This window comes from Prinia subflava, chromosome 23 (genome assembly GCF_021018805.1).
Source record: "Prinia subflava isolate CZ2003 ecotype Zambia chromosome 23, Cam_Psub_1.2, whole genome shotgun sequence".
Classification (NCBI taxonomy): Eukaryota; Metazoa; Chordata; class Aves; order Passeriformes; family Cisticolidae; genus Prinia; species Prinia subflava.
In genome coordinates this window covers 4,860,310-4,885,054 of record NC_086269.1, presented here as the reverse complement: position 1 = coordinate 4,885,054, position 24,745 = coordinate 4,860,310, and positions in this window count along the sequence as shown.

Here is a 24,745-nt window from a genome sequence, read left to right as displayed (position 1 = left end):
GTAAATTATTTTAAAGACTTTGGCACCAAAGCAGATCCACATGAGCAAATCCCACCTCCAGGTCTCCATGAGGAAAGACTGGCGGCCCAGGTGCCACGGGCTCTGCACTTCCCTGGGAGTCAGCCTGGCTGCCAGGACATCTCAGGAAAATTCCACCTCCCAGGTGAGGGTTTTTAAGAGGCAAGCCTTTGCTTTGCAGGATGTTTAGTTCAAGTCTGAGTCTAAACAGCTGCTGTGTTTCCCCAGGCTCTTCCCAGCACTTAGGCAGTGTAAGATTAATTCTTGGTGTGTTGGATCCGTCCCTGCCCTGCTCTCTGTTGTGCTGGTTTGCAACCTGGAGCATTCCGGGGGGTCCTGTGGGGTTACACCATAAGCTCCCATCAGGCATCCATCTGCTCCGTGGTGCTCCATCTGCTCCCACAGCGAGGGGCTGGGTGTTGTCTGGGGGTTGCAGGGAGGATGCGAGTCAGGATTCCTGTGCTCTGCTCCTACAGACAAATCAATGGAGCAGAGAAAAAATAACCAGAGCCTGAGGCTGTCCTCCCTGTGTTAGAAACGGGGGAAAAGGAAAACAACATCCAAACATCCAACATCCAATCCAAAACCTATTCCAGTGCCAGAGAAACTTGGTACTGAGTAGTCAGAGCCCAAGGTTGAAAGAGCTTGTTAGGAAAAGGCGGAAATCAGCACTTCCAGCTTCCTTCTGCTTGTCAAGACACCAAGACACTCCCTTCACTCTCCACGCTGGGAGAAGGGCTGCCCGGGGCTCAGCTGTGGGAAAGGACAAGCTGGGCCTGCTGGCTGCTCCTGCCTGTGGTGCCAGACACATGGCATGTCTCCAGAGCCCCTGGGCACAGGAGCTGGAGAAGCAGGGGTTAAGTGCCTGTTTGCATGGGTGATGACTTTAATTTCACACATACAAACCCCTCTTATGAATTCCTTGGAGCTGGCAAACTCGGAGCTCCCCGGGGCCATGGCTGGTTTCTTTGACGTGGCCCTGGCAGGATCTTCCCTAGGCTGGGTCTAAGCAAGGCACACTCAGGGTGATGGGTCTCCCTGGACAGCGCTGTGCACGGCCAGTGGTTTATCTGCCCCAGGTAGAGCTCCCTTCTCCCTCTAGCCACAAATTTCCAGGGGTAAACTCCAATTCCTCTTTGGGAAACAGGAGATGTGTCTTTGGGACAAAGAGGGGCTGAACTTGAGCTGAGCATGGGAATAACCACATCCAACCACCCCTTCTCAAACCTGCCACAACCCTGAGTAAACACCATGCCATAGCTTCACTTCTCCTTCCTGCTCTCCCCACACTTGCATCTGGAATAAATCCCCTTTGCCATCCCCAGGAGACAGAGGGATGGGGAAGGCTGTGGCTGCTCATACAAAATGCAGAGCTGCTCACACAAAATGCAAAGTTGCTCACACAGGGTGCTCTTGGCAGGGACGCTGCTCTTGCTTTGCTCTCTGCTCCATGTTTATGCCAGCCCTGCTGGCAAATCTGCAGTACGCTCCTGCCTCCAAGCAGACCAAGCTTCCCTAAGAATTTTCCATCAGAAAGTCACCATCAGGCTCCCAGAGCCACTCACTCTTCTGCAGCTGTTTTCTGCCCTCTTGTGAGGCTCTGCAGAAATCCACAGCTCTGCTGAGCCACATTCCCTCATTTCCCAGGCAGAGATGTGAAGAGATGGTGACTGGCCCCAGCTCACATCACTAAGGATCTCCTGAGTGTGAACGAGGGCTTTAAGGACCATCACCTCTCCCAAAGATGTGCACTGAACCCACTTCTGCAACAACCCACACTGGGCTCAACCCTGCCTGAGCTGTAATCATCACTTTGCAAAGCCCTGAGCAGATCCCCCCTTGCACTACTGGCCTTGGCAGAGACAAAGCTCTCGTTCTCTCCAGCACAGTGCTTCCCCAAGATCCCATGGGAATAAAAGGCTAAGCATCTCCACAGGCTCTTCCTACCAACAGCTGCTCAGGTGTACAGGTGTACATTGCAGGGTTCATCCCTCCCTCCCCTTTTCCTGACCTTATTTTGGGAATTACCTCCATGGGACACCAGGACTTGGTGGTTTGTCCCAGGGGACAAGGCTGGGAAAGGACAGGGATGCAATCAGCAGCCTGAGGCTCAAAGGGCTCCTGTCCACCAGAGACAACAGTTATTTGTTGAGGAGGAGGAGCAGGAACCTTTGGCTGTGATCCACATTTGGTGCCAGCGTGGGCTGTACCAGCACGGCCCAAATTTCTGTTTCAACCCCGAATCTCCCCTCTTGGCTCCACAGAGGGACAGACGGGATGTGATTCATGCAGACACTGAGAGCAGCGACAGAAGGGGAAGTTGTGCCTTGCTGTGCATGTTGCTCTCCAAGCACAACCCCTCCATCTGAACCCCACCATCTGATCAACAAGTCATCTCCTTGTCCAGGGAAAGCAGGACAGCTTGGACAAACACAGTCCAGCCAGCCAGGTCCCTCCATAAATTAATAGATGTGATTCTCTTTGTCTAAAACCTGCAGTGCTGCCCCCCTAAAGCAGCAGAACTGAGACACAACAGGGGCTGTGACTCAAAATCCCCCGGCCCTGTTAGGGAGCAGCAGATTCACCCACATGCTCTGGCTACAAAAGCCCTCCAGGTCAAACCCCACACAGCATTCTGTGCTCTCCTCCTCCTCCAAAGCGCCAGTGACAGATGCCAGGGCCTCCCTGGGGTGCCTTTCATCTTGCCCAGGCATGTGATGCTCTCACACAGATTGTGACTGTTGCCATCAATTCCTTGACTTGGGCAGAGTGACGCGGTACAAAGCACCGGCTGCGCAGCCCCCCGGCTCCTAAACGCCAGTGACAGAAGGAAAACAAACTCCATTTGGTCTGCTCCAGTCACTTGTCGCAGCCATTGCAGGACCGCTTCTTAAATGCAGTTTTTATTCTGGACTGTGATTGTATCCAACCACACGACACCACCACACTGAGCTTTTTTCCTTCCAAGAGCTGCTTTCCAGCGCTCGGGCTCTGAACCCCACAGGGGCTGCCAGGGATGTGCTTGTGTCGATGCCGGATCCATTCCCAAAGCTGACAGTTGGACCCAGCGAGTGCAGAGCCCCTTGCCAGATGGCACAGCCACCCCGCTCCGCTCGCAGACAAACACTCAGCCACGCGCAGCCCAACCCGCTCCGACAAGTGAGACAGGAGGAAGGTCAAACCATCTGTTTGCTGAGGGCTCAGTGCTGTATTTAAGGACAGAGTGTTTAAAGACTGGAAATCGGATCTTAGATCTGCCCGTCACACAAGTGCTTTAGTCTTGTTTCTGCCCAGTCTCAGTGAGCTTGGAAGCTTTTGGGTGCTAAAGCTGATCGGAAAAAGGAAAGCACCCAACGGCTACAGGAGCAGCACCGTTGTCCTCAAACTGATGTTCCCTCTTGTGCCACATGACAGTCAGACCCAACTGTATTCCCAGAACAGGAAAAAATATTCTGTTATTTTTTACAATTTAAGTTTCTGAAGCTCCTACCGCTAAAATATTTTGAATATTTTCAAATATTCAGTTGACATCAGTTTCTATCGCTTCCCAGAGCAGCAGCTGGTGCCTCTCATCACAAGCAGCTGGATTTCATGAGACTGTAACTACTGCCAAGAGTTTGGGGAGCTCTGAGACACATGGGCACATCCGCTCAGGCTTACTAATTCCTTCTGCAATGAAGGAGACCTTTATTTATCCTTGAAACCTCTCCCTTCTACACAGCTAAACCATATCTTGAGTGCCCTGGTTTGAACTCCCAGCGAAGAGGGCTTTGAATTGGAGAGCTGGACTACAAAACCTCCCTCTGAGCTCTCTCAGACTGAGTTTTTATAAGTTTTCCTGAGTACATCAACCACACTAGAGTTCCCAGCACTCCCAGCTTTGCCTGCATCCCACAGGGCTTCCACTTGGCTCTGCTGTGTATATATTTCAAGGCCAGGTTGGACAGGGCTTAAAGCAACCTGGGACAGTGGAAGGTGCCCCTGCCATGGCAGGGGTGGAACAGGATGAGCTTTGAGGTTCTTTCCAACCCAAATCATTCTGTGATTCTGTGATCTACTAATAAAGTGTCTGTCTGGTATAACAGGGTGATCCTAAGGGTCCACATGGGCTAAGGAATCTCTTCCAGGCTGAAATGAAGTTGTGCCTGCCCACACACCTTCCAGCTGAAGGTGATCTGCTCAAACAGCTCCTTGTCCTCGCCCTGTAGAAGGATTAAAAGGAGATGAGCATTAAGGCCTCCTCCCACCCAAACCAGGCTGGGATTCTCTAAATCCTCCCTGATTTGGGAGCACCAGCACATAGGGAGTGTTAGTGACAACAGGCATGGCTTCATCATCTGTGTCAGACACGGTTTGGGCTGTGCAGAGAGAATGTAACGTCACGGGGAAAAAGAAAAACCAAACCAAACAAAAACAAAACCAAACCAAAACAAATTATTAATCGCAACCCCCACAAATTAACAAGCCTTACGCGGATTTCTGAAGGCTCCCAATGCACATGCGCAGTGCCGGCGCTTGCCGCAGCCGCCATGTTGGAGAAGGGCAAGAGTGAGGGCAGAGACCCCGCCCCTGGCGCGGGGCTCGGGGCGGGAACGGCCGCGCCCTCAGAGCTCTGGGAACAACCGAAACCTCAGAGCACTAGGAACAGCCGGCCCTGACAAAGGCCGCTGGTCCCGGGAATAGAGATAAATCCAGGGAATAAAAACTAATCCCGAGCCTGTGTCGCACCCTGGGGCAGGGCAGAGAGGGGCCAAGAAACAGCTTCTGCATTTCCACAGCAGCATTTCCCAATCACTGGTTCTGTCACCTGGGTCACTCCTACTCAGATCACCTGCACTTCTTCTTTCCAAGCCCCACCTTTCTGGAGCCTGGGCTACCTCACTCTGACACAAACTGCACCCAACTAAATTTTTTCTAACTCCTTGCTCCTTTTGGAAGACACCAGGGACTGTCCAAGGCTTTGAAAGCCACCGAGACGTGGCTCTACCTGCTAGGAGGGAATGAGCAGGTGCAGTCTTGGCTTCCCTTGGCTTTTCCTTGATAAACACTGTTTACTTCTTGGTGCTGCAAGATTGGGCAAGAAGGTAAAACAAGGGGATTTACAAACTGTCTCCATATTACAGAGGTGCAATTCAGATTAAAACATGGCCTGTGTGGCGTGATCCAGGGTTTGGTGTGGGATTGGAGTGCCAGAGTTCTCCAGCTGTATTTGGCAAGCAGTGCAATAATGTGTCCCATTGCCAGTTCCCTCTGCGCTGCTGACTGAGGGCAGGAGGGCTTGAAGCCAAGGCTTGAAGCTGGGAATGCTGGTGCTTCTACAAGACTGGCTCTGGTCTTTTCCCCCAGCCATGGAAGTGGGCATAAAGGATTTCCCTAAGCTCAAGAGTTTTGCCTGCCTCACCCACGGGTTCCAAATGGCCCTTCCCTCCTGCACCCGAAGCTGCTTCTGAAGTTGACTCTTCTCCTTGCAGTTAATTCTAAGGGGATCCTTGCAGTAAAGAGTAGATGGAAAATTCTTTCCAGTGCATTTGTCCTCTTGATTAGGCATGGAAGAAATTTCTTCCTCTTCTCTTGAGTCTTCCGTTTTCTTTCAGTTTTCTGCTCAGCAGCAGGATCTGCAAGGTGTGTGCAAGGAGCTCAGTGCTGGGCTCCTGGGCGGTGGCAGACACTGCTCCCGTGTGGAATTGGGGCTGGATTGACCCTGGGCTGGTGCTTTGGGGTTATGGAGCCCACAGCCCTGCCAGCCCCAGCATGTCCAGCACAGCTGCCCTGTCCTCCTCAGGGCGGCTTTGCAGCCCCCTCACACAGATCAGGGCTGCATGCAGATCCCTCCAGCACTGCCCCGGCACACAGCAAGAGGGAGAGAAGCATCTCCTGGTGCCTGTGGAAGCTTTTTGCCTGAAGGTGTTGGGCAGATTTCTGTGTATATCAGAAGAAGGGTGTCCTGGTTGTTACTGCTTGTGCTGGTCACACGCCTCTATCTTGCCCAGCTCTCAGCCCTGCTTTTCCCGCTAACAGCTTCCCAGTGTCTCACCCAGCAGCAAAGCTAAGAAGGCTTTGCATTTCTACATGGATCACCAAAAATCCCAGTGTCTGTCAGACTTCTTGCCCCCTTCTTTCCTTCTTTATCGACCTGTTGCTCCACGGAAACCTCAGCCATGTTGGAGGCAGGTGAAACCAGGAGTTGTTACCTGGACTCTGGAATTTTTAGGCTTTTATAAACAAACTCAGGCTCAGAAATTGTGAAAGAAGGAAAACAAGTTGGGTTGTGATTTCTTTAGTAACCCAATCACCTTCTCCAAATTCTGCTGTGATTTCTTTAGTAATCCAGCCACTTTCTCCACTCCCTGTGATGGGGTTTGGCAACCTGTTGCAAATGGGACAATACAGTTTTGAGCAGCAGCTTGCAAGACTCTTTTGTACCAGGGAATATTTGTGGATTCCTAGTGTCCAGGAGGCTGGAATTTTGTGCTGGAACTCCAGGGTCTCCCTGGAGCAGTTCACCACTTTGGGAAGCAGCTTTTCCCCGCCCAGCACTCAGTGCTGGTGCCCACGGGACCCCTGAGCTGCTCTCCCAAGACATCCATGTGACCTGGGGCTGCCAGTGCTCACCTCAGGCACCCTGCAATGCAGTAATGTTATTTTAATGAGCATTAGGACATCACATCATCCACTTCTGCCCACTGCTGCTGTTTCACTGGACCTTTGGCTCAGAGATTTATGTCAAAAGGAGCATATAAGACAGTCAGCATGTGGTTGGAGAGGGAACCGCAGCTGAGGGTTGTCTGGCTCTGGAAAACCCATTGAAGCTGTTGGGCAGCTGTTTTCTTGCTGTTGGGGTGCTTGGAGTTAGCAGAGATGCTGAAAATAAGTGGAAAAGAGGGAAGACCTTACTCTATACTGTTTAGAGGTGGTAGTTTCTTGATTGCATATGAAGCTGGAGTAGTTTCAGCTTTGCAGGGCTTGTCTCCTGACATCATGAAATCTGCATGCAGAATCTATGGAGCATCTTCAGGATCAGTTGTAGCTACAGCTGGATTATGTGGATGTGATATGGGTAAGGGCTACAGATTTCTGTTTATTTTGTGTCTAAAGAGATGGACTTTCTGCAAATTTTGGAGTTGTAAATATTTTTGTTTCATTATCATTGGTTAATTCCTCAGATTTTTGACTTTATTGGCTTCTTGAAGAGTGGGAAACATGGCTAAATTAAGCAGCACAGAGAAAACAGAGTAGATACGGTCACTGCATCTTATTAACTGGAATTAATGGCAAGCATCTCTAATAAGGAAACAGAGGTGCTCTCTCTGATAAGGCATTTGGGGTTGTTGGCAGATTCCCAAAACAATGAGGGGAAAGGAATCACATTAGCAGGGTATAAATGCAGAGCTAACAGGAGGATGTGTTAAACAAAGGCTTCCTGTCAATTTTCTCCCATATGTCCAAAAACCTGTAAGATGCCTTGTGCAGAAAAAATGGAGAAAGATGAGGAAAGAAAACAAAATATTTGTGCCTCTATAATATTGAAAGTCCTTGGAAAAGTTGGGTCAACACATTGGAGCTTCAGCTCTTATGAAAACAGTGCTCTAAATGAGCATTTATTAGCAGGATAAAATACCCCTGTCCACCTACACAGGTGGAAGTGTAGCTCAGAAAGGACATAAGTAACAATATAAGGGATGTAGAATGATTGCTTTCTTTGCTTTGCTTTATTTCAGATGAGATAATGGAGTATGGCTTAAGTCGTTTGAAAACCTCTCTCTTGGGGCTGGTCTCTGGAAGATGGATACGTGGACTCTTAAGGGACACCTTACACAAATTCCTGCCTCCCAATGCCCACGAGCTGGTGTCTGGAAAGCTGCACATTATCCTCACCCGCCTGCACGACTGGAGAAGTGTGACAGTGTCTGAGTTTGCCTCGAAGGAGGAGCTGATTCAGGTGGGAGCAGCCACAGCCAGCCCCTGAGGGAGGAGCTGGGTGACATTTGCTGCCTGGCCATGTCCCACAGCACAAAATCACAGAAAGGTTTGGGGTGGATGCGACCTTAAAGCTCATCCACTTCCACGGGCAGGAACACCTTGCACTGTTCCAGGCTGCTCCAAGCCCCTTCCAGCCTGGCCTTGGGCGCTTCCAGGCATCCAGAGGCAGCCACAGCTTCTTTGGGCACCCTGTGCAGGGCCTCAACACCCTCATGGTAAAAAATATTCCCAGTATCTAATTCTGCCCGCTTGTAGTTAGAAACCATCACCCCTTGTCTTATCCTAACTGGCACTGATCTATTCTAGTCCATGCCATGATTTCTGTCCTTGCCAACCTCTGAATCCAGACAAGCTGAATTAAAACCAGCCCTTTGGATTGCTGAGTTATCCTGAACATCCAGGGAGAACATTGAGGCATTTCACAGGTTCCCTTCCTACTTCTGCGCTCTGGCTGTGGGTGTCAGACATGGCCTGGTTCTCAAGAATCCAGCTGGGGGCCCTGTTTTGGCATTCACAGATGAGCCACCACTCCCAGAGGCAACAGTTTCTGTGTCTTTGCTCACCTCTGTCCTTCCCATCCCACCCACAGGCTGTGGTGTGCAGCTGCTTCATCCCGCTGTATTTGGGGATTTCCCCTCCAAAGTTCCGTGGTGTGGTGAGTAGCTTTGTGATCTGGAGACCCTGTCCCAGCTCAGGCCCCTCCAGCCTCTGTCCTTTCTGCAGGGGTGGCATTAAGGATGTTCCGAGCTGTGTTTGCCACCAACGTAGCTCGAGGCTGGGTTTAGGCACCACCCCCGAGTGTCTGCAGAGGGCAGAACAGGGCCCCAAAGCCTGACCCTGCTGCAGACAGGACTGAGCCTCTCACAGAGCTGTCCATGTCCCCCGGCCCTGGGCTTGCCTCAGCTCCCTTCTGCTGCACTCCCCTCCCGCTTTCCTTGCAGTATTTGTTGGCTGGAAGGGAGGACGCCGGGTGTGGACCTGGAGCAGGGGGGCAGCGGGTGGGGCTGCTCCTGGAAGGGGATCCCTGGAGCCCCAAACCCCGGTGTGGGCCTGGGTGGGGAACAAGGCCCACGTGTGCCCGTGTGAGCAGCACTGCTCTCTCTGCCGAGGGGAGGGCTCAGGGCTGCCTGTGTTTCCCCCCAGCGCTACGTGGACGGGGAGCTGGCCATGTGGAGAGCCACCTTTGTGTCCCGCACCACCATCACCATCTCTGCCTTCGCCGGCGAATACGACATCTGCCCCAAGGACGGCCCCGCCGCCTTCTTGAACTTCCAGCTCTCTGACTGTATCTTGCAGATCTCAAAACTGAACATCTGCCGCTTACTGTACATTTTTCAGCCTCCCCCACGTCAGGTGAGCAGCTCCTCCAGGTAGCCAGAGCCATGAGCCCCCTGCAGCAGCCCAGCTGCCCTCACTGCCACCTCCTCCCACAGGTCGTGGAACGCTTTTATGTCCAGGGCTACCAGGACACGATCTCCTTCCTAAAACGACTGAGTAAGTGACTGGGAGTGGGGACAGGTGCGTTGGAGGCTTCCCTTACATCATTGGTTTGCTGACACAAGGTAGGAGATGCTGCCCCACAGTGACTGGGGCAGGGAAATGCCTGTGTTCCTGGCCTCACTGCCAGGATTACCTGAGCCCTGGGCTGTCCTGAAGCTCCCTCTGGAGCCACACTCCCCTCTTGTCTGCCACACTGGGCATGACAGAGCTTTTTGCCAGGGAACACAGGTCCCGGGACCTCTAGACAGAAGCACAGGCTCAGGTACCTGTGTGGGGTTTGGAAGGCCCTGATGCACAGAGCAGCAATGTTTGGTGATCCCTGAGCCCTGGGGTCAGCAACAGCCCTCATTTCCAGTCAGCTCAGCTCATGCTCACGCTGCTGCAGACCTGGCAGTGGAGCAGCAAGCAGTGAGAGCTGGAATCTCTTCCCACCAGGGGATTTCCAGGTGAATTACTTTGAGGGCTTCACACTTTCCTTCACCAATGAATCCAACCAGCAAGGTGAGGAGACCCTGCACCTGAAGCCACAGCTGAGGGTTCCTCACTGCAGAGCCACGGATCCCCGGGATGACCCCAAAGAGAATCCAGGGATCAGCCAGGCAGCAGATGAAGAAGAGTAGGAACTGCCACACCACCTTCTCCACCCCCTGGAAGGTAAAGAACCAGCACCTCCTCCACCCCATCCGTTTTCAAGTGACGCTTGCCCGGGGCTGTCAGTGCCCAGAGAGCCTCTGGGGCAGGTGAGAACATCAGGAAGGGGAGAAAGTTCCCTCCCAGGTCAGGGCTTCCGAGTGAGCCTCACACTGAGCCCTCACCCTTGATTTGGGGGAGCACTGAGGATTTCGTTTGCGGCTGGGTGGGAAGCGCTCTGTGGAGAAGGAGCTCTTTCCATGGAGAAGGCCATGTACTCACTCACCTTGTGAGGTAAGGACAGGTTCTGCCCACACATCCCCTCATTAAGGGAGTCTCAAGGGTTCAAGCTGCCTTTGCTGTGCCAGACAAATCCAAACTGCTCCTTAGCACCTCTGGCTGCAGCCACAGAAATACTTAGTGCAAGAAAAGTACATTAGAGCTGCGGGTAAAGCTCTTGCTGTGTCATTTTCAAACAACACAAAGCAGTTTTAAATCCAAAACTTATCCTTTACTGCGATCCTGTGCAAAATTATGCCTGCTCTCATTTTAGTTTTGCATGGAACACCAGTGAATCCTCAGCGTTTCACTTTGCAGTTTGTTCTTACTAAAACATACAAAGAAACATCTGATGGAATGCAGTCTTTCTTTCATTTTTATTCTGTAGTTTTGTGAGTCCTTCAACATTTCAGAATTTATCAGTTTAACAAAACTACACAGCTTTTTGACCATGACAATCATTTAAAATGTAGCCACATAAATTAAATGCAAAGAGAAAAATGACACAATCTTCTATATCTGGGAGGCCCACAGCAAATGAGGAATACGAAGGGGAAAGAATAGGACCATTACCACTCCAGATGCAAAAAGAAAATTTTGAAAACATAAAATGGAAGCAAGAAAGATACTTCTTTGAAAACAAACCAACTCTATTGCAGCTAAATGCAGGATACTGTGTTAGGCTGTAGAAGTCACTTCCCTGGTTGCCTTTTTAAAAGCTCCATCAATCTGAGCTATGTGCAGGTTTTGGAGGCAACAAGGTGGGAATGAGGTTTCTTTGGATGTTGGGCAGCTCTGGGCTATCAGGAATCTCTGTCTCTGGTTTGCAGCTGGGCTGCAACGTTTCTGACCAGCCCCAGGTGAAAAATTCCTCCTGTGGCAGGAGCCAAGCCTCATTTGTGAGGTCAGAGGGCAAGGAAGGGGCGAGTCCAGGCTCTCAATCTCCAGAGTAGAAGCACATCAGATTTTCCAGTTCTGGGAAGGAAGAGCCCTACTGATGAAGGACAGAAAAGGCTCTTTTGCTGTTTGTCTGTGCAATGCTAGAATATCACTGGTGTTTCCAAAGCAGCAGGGGGATAAACTTGTGAATAACTTGTACCTGATCTCTTGAACAAGTGACATTTCCAGAGGACAAGTGTCTGGAGCCTGCAATCCCACAAGGCTCAGGCTGCACGAGCAGGTTTATCAAAAAGGACTTTCCTCTTACCCATGTGCCCAGCAGGACAATTGCACAAGGAATTGCACCCTCCTTAGTACCCAGCCTGGAAACAGAGGCTGGCACAAAGCACTTGCAGCCACCAGGCAGAGCCACAGGCAGGACTGGGCACGTGCTTGGCTTTGCTGGGCTCAGTTCCATGGATCAGACTCAAGGACTCTTCCCTCTAGATCTGTACTGGGATCCAGCTCCAGAGGAGCTCTGCTGTCTTGGCTTGTCCCCAGACCCTCATCCCAACCACCTCAGGCTTCACGTTTCTGCTGAGTTCAAAGCAGAATGAGACAAGCAACAGGACAGGGGTACAAGGGTGATACTTTGAGGATACCAAAACCCACTGCCCTTCAGAGAACAGGAGGAGGGGAAGCAGCTCTGACCGGGCACTGGAATGCAGTTTGTCCCACAGGAACTGCCAGAGGTGTCTGTCACACTGACCAGCGTGGTTTTCTTCCCTTTAGGGCCAGCTCGGCCACAGAAGAGCATTTCTGATCCCGCTGCTGCCTTTGGCCCCAGTTTATGCTTGAAAGAGGCAATGAGCAACTTGGAACCCAGGCTGAAGGCTGAGCCTGGCCTGCCCCAAGGAGCACATGGACTGTGCCAGCAATGTCACAGCACAGGCAGGGCCACAGCTCCCACATGATTGCCATGAACCACCCCTAGAGGAGGCATTGCAGGCTGCTCCTATCCCAGCTGGGTGCAGCTGGGCTTCCCACTTTGCATCCTTGGGGTGAAACAAGCTCCTGCACAAGAGGATTCCAATCCATGCCAAGCATTGCCTCTCTCCATTGCCTCTGGCAAAGCCCCCATTGCCTTTAGCTCCCAGCTCATGTCTCCAAGAGGAGACAGCACCAGCTCTGCTTGCTTGAAAAGATGAGGGGTTAATAAAGCAAAACGCAGCTGATTTGAATGCTGAATTGTTAAATACTCATTTCTTGCTCATTCCTGCAGGTTTGGAGCAGGAGGGTTCTGTGCTGAGACCGCTTTAATTTGGGGGTTCCTTGCAGATTGATTTTTGTTAAAGTTCTCCAAGTTGTACTAATTGTTTATGATCAAGCACCAGATGGGGCAGGTGGGATACACTGGGCAGTTCTAACGGTGCTCCTGCTTGTGGCTGAGGTTTGCAGGTGCATTCAGTGGATTTGGAAGTCCAATTCCTAGATGAGCATTTTCTTTGGGGGATTTTGATGCCCATTTCAATAGGGTGACTGCCTCAGGCTGCCTGAAATGGTAATCTCCTGCCTGGAGGTGGGGATGGTGCTTGCAGCAGCCTGGAGAAGGAGCTGTTGGCTAAGTGGGAGGGAGCAGAGGTGCAAAAGCAAATGCTGGGCTGACTGTCCCTGCCTGGGGAGGGCTGGGTGTCTCCCAGCCTTCCCCTTTGCCCTGTGGCAGGAGCAGCTGGATGTGAGCAGCCGGGCTTTGGCTGCTTGAGAGGCGTAAATCCATCCAGGATGGGTGGAAGACAGGAGCAGACAGGATCCAACACAAACGGGATCCATCCAAATGGGCCAGAAAGTTATGAGGGGCCTGGAGCACCTTCCCTATGGAGATAGGCTGAGAAAGTTGGGGCTGTTGAGCCAGGAGAAGAGAAGGTTGTGTGGAGTCCACACAGCCCCCTCAAGGATCTGAAGGGGCTCCAGGGAAGCTGGAGAGGGACCGCTTATCAGGAACTGGATGGACACCACAAGGCTCAACAGCTTCCCACTGCCAGAGGGCAGGACTAGATGGGATAGTGGGCAGGAATTTTTCCCTGTGAAGGTGAGCAGGCCCTGGTACAGGTTGCCTAGAGCAGCTGTGGCTGCCCCTGGATCCCTGGCAGTGCCCAAGGCCAGGTTGGATGGGGCTTGGAGCAACCTGGGACAGTGGAAGGTGTCCCTGGCATGGCAGTGGTGGAACAGGATGAGCTTTATGTCGCTGTTTTCCATGCTGAAAGGACCACACGGAGGCAGAACTTGAGAGAAAAGACAGAGCAAGGGCAAAAGCCCTGATTTGTTTATTTCATCCTATTATATGCTTTTAGAAATGTGACCCTGAATTGGAGGGTGGAATTCCCTCCTCTCAACCACATTGCCCAACAGGACTGCCATTCAACACCCTTCTCTCCTGCAGAAGAACGCAAAACCATTGACAGTATTTACAAAAAACAAGTTGTTGTTTACATGAACAAAGCGTGAGAAGTAAGAACTTTTACTTTAATATAAATGCTCAGAAAACTAGGAAATCTCATGGTGAAAGCTTTAAGGTCCCGTTTAACCCAAACCATTCTGTGACTCTTTGATCTACTATTCCAGTGTCTGTCTGGTATAACAGGGTGATCCTAAGGGTCCACATGGGCTAAGGAATCTCTTCCAGGCTGAAATGAAGTTGTGCCTGCCCACACACCTTCCAGCTGAAGGTGATCTGCTCAAACAGCTCCTTGTCCTCGCCCTGTAGAAGGATTAAAAGGAGATGAGCATTAAGGCCTCCTCCCACCAAAACCAGGCTGGGATTCTCTAAATCCTCCCTGATTTGGGAGCACCAGCACATAGGGAGTGTTAGTGACAACAGGCATGGCTTCATCATCTGTGTCAGACACGGTTTGGGCCATGCAGAGAGAATGTAACATCACGGGGAAAAAAAACCAAAAAAACCCCAAAAAACCAAAAAACAAAACAGAACACCCCCACCACTTTATTAATCGCAACCCCCACAAATTAACAAGCCTTAACCCTATTTCTTAAGGCTCCCAAGGAACATGCACTGGGCCGGCGCTTGCCGCAGCCGCCATGTTGGAGAAGGGCAGGAGTGAGGGCAGGGACCCCGCCCCTGGCGCGGAGCTCGGGGCGGGAACGGCCGCGCCCTCAGAGCTCTGAGAACGGGAACAGTGGAGCCCTCAGAGCTGTGAGAACGGGAACAGTGGAGCCCTTAGAGCTCTGAGAGCGGGAACGGCCGCGCCCTCAGAGCTCTGAGAGCGGGAACAGTGGAGCCCTTAGAGCTCTGAGAGCTCTGAGAACGGGAACGGCCGAGCCCTCAGAGCTCTGAGAGCGGGAACAGTGGAGCCCTCAGAGCTCTGAGAACGGGAACAGTGGAGCCCTCAGAGCTCTGAGAACGGGAACAGTGGAGCCCTCAGAGAGCCGGGAGCGGGAACGGCCGAGCCCTCAGAGCTCTGAGAACGGGAACAGTGGAGCCCTTAGAGCTCTGAGAGCTCTGAGAACGGGAACGGCCGAGCCCTCAGAGCTCTGAGAACGGGAACGGCCGAGCCCTCAGAGCTCTGAGAATGGGAACAGTGGAGCCCTCAGAGAGCCGGGAGCGGAACAGCCGAGCCCTCAGAAGTCTGAGAACAGGAGCGGGAACGGCCGAACTCTCAAAGCATTAGGAAAAGCCGGCCTTAACCAAGGCCACTGATCCTGGGAATAGAGATAAATCCAGGGAATAGAGACTAATCCAGGGAATCGAGATTCACCAAGTAGCACCTGGAGTGAGGCCAGACTGGACAGGGCTTCAAGGAACATGAGACATTGGAAGGTGTCCCTGTCATGGGCAGGGGATGGAATGAGAGGAGCTTTAAGGTCCCTTCCAGCCCAAACCATTCCATGCTCACTTGGCTGCCCTGGGCAGTGACATCATCACCTCATGTCCCTGGATGAGGTGTTTGTCATAGGAACAGGGAAAAGGTTTCTCTCAATGCTGAACGTAGGATAGGCTGGAGTTTTGTGTGCCACACACCTGACTCCTGGTAGAAGGAAAGATCAGAGTGTTGGGACTTATTCTGGGACCAAAGACACAGAAATACCAATCAGTGAGGCAAGGTCCAGGGTGCAACATTCCCACACTTTTCTGTCCTACTTAGAATAAAGGTTGTCAGTGATATCAGCAGCAAAAACATCGCTCCTGTTGTCAACTCTGCTAAAATCTATCTCCTGGTAGAGGGACAGAGGTGGGAATGTTCTCCCTGGGCCAGTGTCAGCCCTTCCTGCTGAGGAGGCAGCAGTGGCTGGGATGTGATGAAACACTGAGCAGCCAAGAGACAACCAAGGGGCCCAGGTGAGCAAGGCCCCAGCGTGGGCAAGTTCAGACCCCTGCCAGAGCCACTCCTTTATTCTGCTCCTGTTCCAGTGCACTAAACTGGGGAGGTGCCATGGAAATTCCTTGATTAATCACAGGCTGTTCAGACAGAAATAATAAAACACAGCTTTCAAGAAGGAGAGAAACAAACTGGGTTTTGCTAAGATTGGACTCTTACGTGAGAAGATTTCAACCCAAAATAGAACTGCTCTTTTGGCTTCCTGCACTGGTGCCTTTCTGCCCCACAGTCCTTTCCCCCCCACCATGCTGCAGCTGTAGGGAATGCTCAGATTCCCTGTTTTGGACCCTACAGCACCACAAGGTCTTTCCAGTTATCCACAGGAGCAGGAGACACTGAGGGTAGGCTGCTGTGTGGGGAAGCAGGACTGGTGAATCCTTTGGTATTGGCACAGTCCTGCTGGTGGAAATGTGAAGCCAAGGCACCCTTTTGTTGCAGGAATTGTGACAGAGGGTACAGCCTGAGGCAATCCCAGCTGACTGGGAGAGGGATATTCTGTCCCTGTGCTGGAAATCTCGCAGGAGCTTTGCTTGCCTGGCATGCACAAGCCCTTCCCACTTTACCACCTTGCAGTCAGCAGCCTTTTTTCCAAGCGCCTTCTGCATCAGCAGTGTTAGGGTTCCAAATTCTTCCTGCTCTGTAGGGATCTTTTCAATTGTCCTGGGGCTTTTAGATCACTCTTGGGCACTGCTACAAGGACGACTGGAGCAGAAAATTTTGGAGAGGGCTCTGTGTGCAGCTGGAATGAGCTCGGCCCCTGCTGACTGCTGCCTTTTGCGCTGAACCTTGACCAGCTAAAGCTACCTCAGCCAGGGAGGTGCACTTTGAGCACTGTCTAAGGGAGAGACCAAAGCTGCGGCTGTGTGTCAAAACATCCCGGACACAGCTTTTCCTGTTTTTCTCAGGTGCAGGAGACGATATTGCTGGTGCAGGGGGTCTGTGAGGGCAGCAGCACATCCACAGCTCCCAGCTGTGATCCTGTCCACAGCACCAGCTCCTCGCTGCCCGTGGAACAGCTGGTTGAGGTCTGTGCCAGTGCTTGAAGTCTGAGAGCTGTACGTTGGGTTCTGGGCTGATTCATTGTCCCACAGAAACAAATTCCTCAAAGTCTTTCTCTTAGAAGGATTTGCACATCAGAAATGTAAGGGAGTTGGCAACACATGGCATTGCCAGAACGGGGCAGCCCCCAGGTCACAGCTTTGTCATTGCAGCAGATCCATGAGGGAAACGCTTTGGTGTCAGCTCAGTGTAAAATATTCCACCTTGGGGAGGTGAGAGAAGCTCCTGGCAGGTGCCAGCGTGTCCCTGCTGTGTCCTGGCTCAGCAGTAGAGGTGGCTCTGGCTTCATTTGAGTCCTGTAGGAGGAAGATCCTATTTGGGCTATTGCCTGTATTAACAGGAACACAGATTCCTTTGTTTCATTTGCCTGCTGGAGCTTCAAAGTGGCCCACACTGGATGGTCTCTTTGGCCAAGGCCAAGCTTGGCTTTGTCCCCAAAGCTGGGATGATGAAGGACAGATGAGCAGGGTTCCTGGGCTCCCAATGGTTTCTGACCTCCTGATGGGGAAAAGCCAAATACCACAAGGGTGTTTGGGCTGGTGACACAACAGACATAAACACACAGGGCGTCACTCAGGGACACACAGAGCCTGTGTCGCACCCTGGGGCAGGGCAGAGAGGGGCCAAGAAACAGCTTCTGCATTTCCACAGCAGCATTTCCCAATCGCTGGTTCTGTCACCTGGGTCACTCCTACTCAGATCACCTGCACTTCTTCTTTCCAAGCCCCACCTTTTTGGAGCCTGGGCTACCTCACTCTGACACAAACTGCACCCAACTAAATTTTTTCTAACTCCTTGCTCCTTTTGGAAGACACCAGGGACTGTCCAAGGCTTTGAAAGCCACCGAGACGTGGCTCTACCTGCTAGGAGGGAATGAGCAGGTGCAGTCTTGGCTTCCCTTGGCTTTTCCTTGATAAACACTGTTTACTTCTTGGTGCTGCAAGATTGGGCAAGAAGGTAAAACAAGGGGATTTACAAACTGTCTCCGTATTACAGAGGTGCAATTCAGATTAAAACATGGCCTGTGTGGCGTGATCCAGGGTTTGGTATGGGATTGGAGTGCCAGAGTTCTCCAGCTGTATTTGGCAAGCAGTGCAATAATGTGTCCCATTGCCAGTTCCCTCTGCACTCTGACTGAGGGCAGGAGGGCTTGAAGCCAAGGCTTGAAGCTGGGAATGCTGGTGCTTCTACAAGACTGGCTCTGGTCTTTTCCCCCAGCCATGGAAGTGGGCATAAAGGATTTCCCTAAGCTCAAGAGTTTTGTCTGCCTCACCCACGGGTTCCAAATGGCCCTTCCCTCCTGCACCCGAAGCTGCTTCTGAAGTTGACTCTTCTCCCTGCAGTTAATTCTAAGGGGATCCTTGCAGTAAAGAGCAGATGGAAAATTCTTTCCAGTGCATTTGTCCTCTTGATTAGGCATGGAAGAAATTTCTTCCTCTTCTCTTGAGTCTTCCGTTTTCTTTCAGTTTTCTGCTCAGCAGCAGGATCTGCAAGGTGTGTGCAAGGAGCTCAGTGCTGGGCTCCTGGGCGGTGGCAGACACTGCTCCCGTGTGGAATTGGGGCTGGATTGACCCTGGGCTGGTGCTCTGGGGTTATGGAGCCCACAGCCCTGCCAGCCCCCGCATGTCCAGCACAGCTGCCCTGTCCTCCTCAGGGCGGCTTTGCAGCCCCCTCACACAGATCAGGGCTGCATGCAGATCCCTCCAGCACTGCCCCGGCACACAGCAAGAGGGAGAGAAGCATCTCCTGGTGCCTGTGGAAGCTTTTTGCCTGAAGGTGTTGGACAGATTTCTGTGTATATCAGAAGAGGGCTGTCCTGGTTGTTACTGCTTGTGCTGGTCACACGCCTCTGTCTTGTCCAGCTCTCAGCCCTGCTTTTCCCGCTAACAGCTTCCCAGTGTCTCACCCAGCAGCAAAGCTAAGAAGGCTTTGCATTTCTACATGGATCACCAAAAATCCCAGTGTCTGTCAGACTTCTTGCCCCCTTCTTTCCTTCTTTATCGACCTGTTGCTCCACGGAAACCTCAGCCATGTTGGAGGCAGGTGAAACCAGGAGTTGTTACCTGGACTCTGGAATTTTTAGGCTTTTATAAACAAACTCAGGCTCAGAAATTGTGAAAGAAGGAAAACAAGTTGGGTTGTGATTTCTTTAGTAACCCAATCACCTTCTCCAAATTCTGTTGTGATTTCTTTAGTAATCCAGCCACTTTCTCCACTCCCTGTGTTGGTGTTTGGCAACCTGGAGCAAATGGGGCAAGACAGTTTTGAGCAGCAGCTTGCAAGACTCTTTTGTACCAGGGAATATTTGTGGATTCCTAGTGCCCAGGAGGCTGGAATTTTGTGCTGGAACTCCAGGGTCTCCCTGGAGCAGTTCACCACTTTGGGAAGCAGCTTTTCCCTGCCCAGCACTCAGTGCTGGTGCCCACGGGACCCCTGAGCTGCTCCCCCAAGACATCCATGTGACCTGGGGCTGCCAGTGCTCACCTCAGGCACCCTGCAATGCAGTAATGTTATTTTAATGAGCATTAGGACATCACATCATCCACTTCTGCCCACTGCTGCTGTTTCACTGGACATTTGGCTCAGAGATTTATGTCAAAAGGAGCATATAAGACAGTGAGCATGTGGTTGGAGAGGGAACCACAGCTGAGGGTTGTCTGGCTCTGGAAAACCCATTGAAGCTGTTGGGCAGCTGTTTTCTTGCTGTTGGGGTGCTTGGAGTTAGCAGAGATGCTGAAAATAAGTGGAAAAGAGGGAAGACCTTACTCTATACTTTTTAGAGGCTGTAGTTTCTGTATTCCTTATGAAGTTGGAGTGGTTTCTGCTTTGCGGGACTTGTCTCCTGACATCATGAAATCTGCATGCAGAATCTATGGAGCATCTTCAGGATCAGTTGTAGCTACAGCTGGATTATGTGGATGTGATTTGGGTAAGAACTACAGATTTCTGTTTATTTTGTGTCTAAAGAGATGGACTGTCTGCAAATTTTGGAGTTGTAAATATTTTTGTTTCATTATCATTGGTTAATTCCTCAGATTTTAACTTTATTGGCTTCTTGAAGAGTGGCAAACATGGCTAAATTAAGCAGCACAGAGAAAACAGAGTAGATACGGTCATTACATCTTATTAACTGGAATTAATGGCAAGCATCTCTAATAAGGAAACAGAGGTGCTCTCTCTGATAAGGCATTTGGGGTTGTTGGCAGATTCCCAAAACAATGAGGGGAAAGGAATCACATTAGCAGGGGATAAATGCAGAGCTAACAGGAGGACGTGTTAAACAAAGGCTTCCTGTCAATTTTCTCCCATATGTCCAAAAACCTGTAAGATGCCTTGTGCAGAAAATGAGGAGAACTGGGGAAAGAAAACAAAATATTTGGGCCTCTGGATGACTTGGGTCAACACATTGGAGCTTCAGCCCTTATTAAAACAGTGCTCTAGATGAGCATTTATCAGCAGGATAAAATACCCCTGTCCACCTACACAGGTGGAAGTGTAGCTCAGAAAGGACATAAGTAACAATATAAGGGATGTAGAATGATTGTTTTCTTTGCTTTGCTTTGCTTTATTTCAGATGAGATAATGGAGTATGGCTTAAGTCGTGTGAAAACTTCTCTCCGAGGGCTGGTCTCTGGAGCACAGAACACCAGACTCTTAAGGGACACCTTACACAAATTCCTGCCTCCCAATGCCCATGAGCTGGTGTCTGGAAAGCTGCACATTATCCTCACCCGCCTGCACGACTGGAGAAGTGTGACAGTGTCTGAGTTTGCCTCGAAGGAGGAGCTGATTCAGGTGGGAGCAGCCACAGCCAGCCCCTGAGGGAGGAGCTGGGTGACATTTGCTGCCTGGCCATGTCCCACAGCACAAAATCACAGAAAGGTTTGGGGTGGATGCGACTTTAAAGCTCATCCACTTCCACGGGCAGGAACACCTTGCACTGTTCCAGGCTGCTCCAAGCCCCTTCCAGCCTGGCCTTGGGCGCTTCCAGGCATCCAGAGGCAGCCACAGCTTCTTTGGGCACCCTGTGCAGGGCCTCAACATCCTCATGGTAAAAAATATTCCCAGTATCTAATTCTCCCCCCTTGTAGTTAGAAACCATCACCCCTTGTCTTATCCTAACTGGCACTGATCTATTCTAGTCCATGCCATGACTTCTGTCTTTGCCACCCTCTGAATCCAGACAAGCTGAATTAAAACCAGCCCTTTGGATTGCTGAGTTATCCTGAACATCCAGGGAGAACATTGAGGCGTTTCACAGGTTCCCTTGCTTCTTTTCTGCTCTGGCTGTGGTTATCAGACTTGGTCTGGTGCTCATTACTCAGGGGTGCCCAAGAACAGGGGGCCCTGTTTTGGCATTCACAGATAAACCACCACTCCCAGAGGCAACAGTTTCTGTGTCTTTGCTCACCTCTGTCCTTCCCATCCCACCCACAGGCTGTGATGTGCAGCTGCTTCATCCCGCTGTATTTGGGGATTTCCCCTCCAAAGTTCCGTGGCGTGGTGAGTAGCTTTGTGATCTGGAGACCCTGTCCCAGCTCAGGCCCCTCCAGCCTCTGTCCTTTCTGCAGGGGTGGCATTAAGGATGTTCCGAGCTGTGTTTGCCACCAACGTAGCTTGAGGCTGGGTTTAGGCACCACCCCCGGAGTGTCTGCAGAGGGCAGAACAGGGCCCCAAAGCCTGACCCTGCTGCAGACAGGACTGAGCCTCTCACAGAGCTGTCCATGTCCCCCGGCCCTGGGCTTGCCTCAGCTCCCTTCTGCTGCACTCCCCTCCCACTTTCCTTGCAGTATTTCTTGGCTGGAAGGGAGGAGGCCGGGTGTGGACCTGGAGCAGGGGGGCAGCGGGTGGGGCTGCTCCTGGAAGGGGATCCCTGGAGCCCCAAACCCCGGTGTGGGCCTGGGTGGGGAACAAGGCCCACGTGTGCCCGTGTGAGCAGCACTGCTCTCTCTGCCGAGGGGAGGGCTCAGGGCTGCCTGTGTTTCCCCCCAGCGCTACGTGGACGGGGAGCTGGCCATGTGGAGAGCCACCTTTGTGTCCCGCACCACCATCACCATCTCTGCCTTCGCCGGCGAATACGACATCTGCCCCAAGGACGGCCCCGCCGCCTTCTTGAACTTCCAGCTCTCTGACTGTATCTTGCAGATCTCAAAACTGAACATCTGCCGCTTACTGTACATTTTTCAGCCTCCCCCACGTCAGGTGAGCAGCTCCTCCAGGTAGCCAGAGCCATGAGCCCCCTGCAGCAGCCCAGCTGCCCTCACTGCCACCTCCCCCTGCAGGTCATGGAACGCTTTTATGTCCAGGGCTACCAGGACACGATCTCCTTCCTAAAACGACTGAGTAAGTGACTGGGAGTGGGGACAGGTGCGTTGGAGGTTTCCCTTACATCATTGGTTTGCTGACACAAGGTAGGAGATGCTGCCCCACAGTGACTGGGGCAGGGAAATGCCTGTGTTCCTGGCACTGCCAGGATTACCTGAGCCCTGGGCTGTCCTGAAGCTCCCTCTGGAGCCACATTCCCCTCTTGTCTGCCACACTGGGCATGACAGAGCTTTTTGCCAGGGAACACAGGTCCCAGGACCTCTAGACAGAAGCACAGGCTCAGGTGCCTGTGTGGGGTTTGAGAAGGCCCTGATGCACAGAGCAGCAATGTTTGGTGATCCCTGAGCCCTGGGGTCAGCAACAGCCCTCATTTCCAGTTAGCTCAGCTCATGCTCACACTGCTGCAGACCTGGCAGTGGAGCAGCAAGCAGTGAGAGCTGGAATCTCTTCCCACCAGGGGATTTCCAGGTGAATTACTTTGAGGGCTTCACACTTTCCTTCGCCAATGAATCCAACCAGCAAGGTGAGGAGACCCTGCACATGAAGCCACAGCTGAGGGTTCCTCACTGCAGAGCCACGGATCCCCAGGATGACCCCAAAGAGAATCCAGGGATCAGCCAGGCAGCAGATGAAGAAGAGTAGGAACTGCCACACCACCTTCTCCACCCCCTGGAAGGTAAAGAACCAGCACCTCCTCTACCCCATCCGTTTTCAAGTGACGCTTGCCCGGGGCTGTCAGTGCCCAGAGAGCCTCTGGGGCAGGTGAGAACATCAGGAAGGGGAGAAAGTTCCCTCCCAGGTCAGGGCTTCCGAGTGAGCCTCACACCGAGCCCTCACCCTTGATTTGGGGGAGCACTGAGGATTTCATTTGCGGCTGGGTGGGAAGCGCTCTGTGGAGAAGGAGCTCTTTCCATGGAGAAGGCCATGTACTCACTCACCTTGTGAGGTAAGGACAGGTTCTGCCCACACATCCCCTCATTAAGGGAGTCTCAAGGGTTCAAGCTGCCTTTGCTGTGCCAGACAAATCCAAACTGCTCCTTAGCACTACTGGCTGCAGCCACAGAAATACTTAGTGCAAGAAAAGTACATTAAAGCTGCGGGTAAAGCTCTTGCTGTGTCATTTTCAAACAACACAAAGCAGTTTTAAATCCAAAACTTATCCTTTACTGCGATCCTGTGTAAAATTATGCCTGCTCTCAGTTTAGTTTTGCATGGAACACCAGTGAATCCGCAGTGTTTCAGTTTGCAGTTTGTTCTTACTAAAACATACAAAGAAACATCTGATGAAATGCAGTCTTTCTTTCATTTTTATTCTGTAGTTTTGTGAGTCCTTCAACATTTCAGAATTTATCAGTTTAACAAAACTACACAGCTTTTTGACCATGACAATCATTTAAAATGTAGCCACATTAATTAAATGCAAAGAGAAAAATGACACAATCTTCTATATCTGGGAGGCCCACAACAAATGAGGAATACAAAGGGGAAAGAATAGGACCATTACCACTCCAGATGCAAAAAGAAAATTTTGAAAACATAAAATGGAAGCAAGAAAGATACTTCTTTGAAAACAAACCAACTCTATTGCAGCTAAATGCAGGATACTGTGTTAGGCTGTAGAAGTCACTTCCCTGGTTGCCTTTTTAAAAGCTCCATCAATCTGAGCTATGTGGAGATTTTGGAAGCAACAAGGTGGGAATGAGGTTTCTTTGGATGTTGGGCAGCTCTGGGCTATCAGGAATCTCTGTCTCTGGTTTGCAGCTGGGCTGCAACGTTCCTGACCAGCCCCGGGTGAAAAATTCCTCCTGTGGCAGGAGCCAAGCCTCATTTGTGAGGTCAGAGGGCAAGGAAGGGGCGAGTCCAGGCTCTCAATCTCCAGAGCAGAAGCACATCAGATTTTCCAGTTCTGGGAAGGAAGAGCCCTACTGATGAAGGACAGAAAAGGCTCTTTTGCTGTTTGTCTGTGCAATGCTAGAATATCACTGGTGTTTCCAAAGCAGCAGGGGGATAAACTTGTGAATAACTTGTACCTGATCTCTTGAACAAGTGACATTTCCAGAGGACAAGTGTCTGGAGCCTGCAATCCCACGAGGCTCAGGCTGCACGAGCAGGTTTATCAAAAAGGACTTTCCTCTTACCCATGTGCCCAGCAGGACAATTGCACAAGGAATTGCACCCTCCTTAGTACCCAGCCTGGAAACAGAGGCTGGCACAAAGCACTTGCAGCCACCAGGCAGAGCCACAGGCAGGACTGGGCACGTGCTTGGCTTTGCTGGGCTCAGTTCCATGGATCAGACTCAAGGACTCTTCCCTCTAGACCTGCACTGGGATCCAGCTCCAGAGGAGCTCTGCTGTCTTGGCTTGTCTCCAGACCCTCATCCCAACCACCTCAGGCTTCACGTTTCTGCTGAGTTCAAAGCAGAATGAGACAAGCAACAGGACAGGGTACAAAGGTGATACTTTGAGGATACCAAAACCCGCTGCCCTTCAGAGAACAGGAGGAGGGGAAGCAGCTCTGACCGGGCACTGGAATGCAGTTTGTCCCACAGGAACTGCCAGAGGTGTCTGTCACACTGACCAGCGTGGTTTTCTTCCCTTTAGGGCCAGCTCGGCCACAGAAGAGCATTTCTGACCCCGCTGCTGCCTTTGGCCCCAGTTTATGCTTGAAAGAGGCACTGAGC